Consider the following 3,159-nt stretch of genomic DNA (forward strand, 5'->3'; position numbering starts at 1 on the left):
GATGTTTAGCTGCCTGCCGGGTTAAACCACAACAAACATTAAAAAAAATTAATGCAAGGGTGGTCAAACACTGGAACAGGTTACCCAAAGAAGTTGTAAAGTCTTTGGAGATACTCAAAACCTAATTGGACACGGTCCTAGGCAACCTGTTCTGTCTCATCCTGCTTGAGCAGAGGTTTGGTACTAGATGACCTCCAGAGGTCCCTGCCAACCTCAGCCATTCTGCAAGTCTGTGATATCCTAGATGACTTGCTACAGCAAGTCAGAACAACAGGGGTAAGCAGGGATGACAAACACCTTCCCCCACGTAAGCTACTGGCAGTTGCAAACACTTGGAACATCTGGAAGGGGGAGAGGAAAGGAAAGAGGAAAATAAATTGAAGATTATGGCTGTAGCCTAGTTCACAAAGATTAACTAGTGTGCAATGATAGATATCACATGCACACAGCATTCTTATGCTGTTAACAAGGCACGTGTCTCTGATGTCAAAGAAAGCAACCTGATCTAGTGGAAGGTATCCCTGCCCATGGCAGGGGGTTTGGAACTAGATGATATTTAAGGTCCCTTCCAACCCAAACCATTCTGTGATTCTATAAAGCACAGATTAAAAAAAAAAAAGAATATATATACACACACTATTATTACTCTTAATTTTCTGTTTTTAGCTATGGATCTCAAAGGCATAAACAAAAGGTGAATAAAATAGCTTTCTCCTGTGTGGGAAATCAGACACACAAAAAGGCAAGAGGTCAGGCAGAAATCTCCAAGTCATTGTCACAACCAAGCACAGAATCTATGATTTCTACCACAAGGTTACTCATTCTTCAGAGGTTTGGTTTTTTTGCAGCAGCTATACACAGAGAGGGTTAGATCAAGAAATTATTTTGATTGGAAAGAGCTATATTTTCCTCTTATTTAATGACAAGTACCACAGACAGCTGTGGAATACCCAAATGTTTGGGAAGCTTTGAGAATATGCAGATACCAATGCATTTTTAATAAGCGCCATGTTTAACTTGTACACTGCAGATTGCATTTTTTGTTTTTCTTTTTTTTTTTTTGAATAAAAGTTTCAATACTGTCCTGAGGGCTGAATTTGAATCTTTGGTGGAACTTATAAAACTACAAAATCACTTTTGAAATCCTATAAAATCCCTAGAGAAACCACTGTTGTCTCTTAAATCCAAGTGGTTTATTACTTGCATTTCATTCAATAAATGACAACCTGTTTTTTATTTTTTAGGTGATTATCGTCTTGTCTACTGGCCATAAATATATTAAAATTCCTCTTTGCTTTCCAAAGTAGAAGGGAGATAAAGCTAATTAACTCTATACAATGTTTTCACTCTGTCTGGCTTCCAAGGTGCAACACAATAAATGTAAGCAAACATGATTTGGTTAACAACAATTTCAGGAGGATTTGCTGTTCATGAATGGAGCCAGACTAGACAAAGAACTGAGGATTACAGTGGTGAGATGCTACAGACCCTTTCTGGATACATGACTTCAAGGTACAGGCCATTCAAACTTCATTCCCTCTAAAATGACTTAGAAAGCCTCTAAGTAGCTCCTGCTGCAGTGGTAGTCTGGAGTGTGGACTTCCCTCCACCTGCTCCTCTGCAGTGAGGGCACCTTGACTACTAACCTCTCCACCATGAACTGAGGTCAGAGCTAAGAAACCAGAGGATAAATCACTTATTTCATAGCTCATTACCTAGCCAGGCCTTTTATTTCTGTTTTTAGATAGAAGCCACGGTATTACACATCATTGTGTTAAGCCTGTGTGAATTTGGGGCAAGAAAACAGAAAAAAAAAATTCTTAGTGTAGCAACAAGCAGCAAGAAACCTAAAGAACGTCCAAATATGTAGGGGGTATTATCATTGGAGTATCTTATTGACACCTTCCATGTCTAGTGTGACTTCTTCACACTAGATGATGTTCAGGCTTCCCTAGGAAGCAAAATTAAAAACTCAGAGGAAGGAAGAAAGGAAGGAAAGAAAGAAATGCATATTGATGCCCTTAGTAGTATGAAGACAATTTTACATCTCCAGTTTCACCAGTTCATGCTATGGATCCTGACCAGCCGTGACAGAGGTTTCATCTGGCTAAGCGCGACTGCTTACGTACAGAGCAGAAACCTGGGCTCACATATTAAGAATTATCTTTAAAATGTTGAATCTTACAGCTGAAAATAAAACTGTCCAAATAAGCTTGAACTTGATTTCTGTACTGGAGAACAGTCAGCCACACGTGAGCCTGGACAATTCCGATCAAGCAGTTACAGTCCCTGCCCGGTAGCTGGATCAGGCCCCCAGAGGGAACACAGTCACAAGGAAAAGCTAGCTTTGTTTATACAACATGCAAGACCTGATACCGCAGGTGTTAAAGGCGTTTTTCAATTACATGGTGTGGGTGCTGGAAAAGGAAAGGCATCTCCGTTTACAAGCTACAGTGTAAAATCTACGATGAAGCTTTATACTCCATCACAAATTGCAAATTTTAGCATCATCGTCCGCCTTGCCATAATGATGGCCAGTGGTACCCAGGGCAGTAAAACAGGCCTCAGCGTTGCTTGGCAACCCACCTCCTTAAACTCAAGGAGGGTCCAAAGTTCAAGAAAAATGACAAAAAACCCCAATATTTCTCTTCCTTGTGGTGCTGTCCTGGTTTTGGCTGGGATAGAGTTAGTTTCCTTCCTAGTAGCTGGTAGAGTGCTGGGTTTTGGATTTAGGATGAGAATAATGTTGATAACACACCGATGTTTTAGTTGTTGCTCAGTAGTGCTTACACTAGTCAAGGACTTTTCAGCTTCCCATGCTCTACCGACTGAGGAGGCTGGAGGTGCACAAGAAGCTGGGAGGGGGCACAGCCAGGACAGCTGACCCAAACTGGCCAAAGGGACATTCCATACCATGTGATGTCATGCTCAGTACATAAACTGGGGGAAAGCTGGCCGGGGGGGCCGCTGCTCAGGGACTGGCTGGGCATCGGTCGGCGGGTGCATTGTGCATCACTTGCTTTGTATATTCTTATTCTTCTTATTAGGATTTTACTCTATTTTTAGAAAGAGAAGAAGAAATAAATAGAAATAGGAGAAGAAATAGAAAAAGAAGAAATAGAAATTTTCTATTGTTAAACTGTTTTTATCTCAACCCAC

General features: G+C 40.9%; 1 protein-coding gene across 1 annotated transcript in view; it reads right to left on the reverse strand.

The window, feature by feature from the left end:
• CDCP1 (CUB domain containing protein 1) overlaps window positions 1-3,159 on the reverse strand; it is a 21,320-nt gene that overhangs the window by 7,328 nt on the left and 10,833 nt on the right. The gene's annotated exons all lie outside the window — the stretch shown is intronic.

The sequence above is a fragment of the Aptenodytes forsteri genome, unplaced genomic scaffold (assembly GCF_000699145.1).
Source record: "Aptenodytes forsteri isolate BGI_AS27 unplaced genomic scaffold, ASM69914v1 Scaffold426, whole genome shotgun sequence".
Taxonomy (NCBI): Eukaryota; Metazoa; Chordata; class Aves; order Sphenisciformes; family Spheniscidae; genus Aptenodytes; species Aptenodytes forsteri.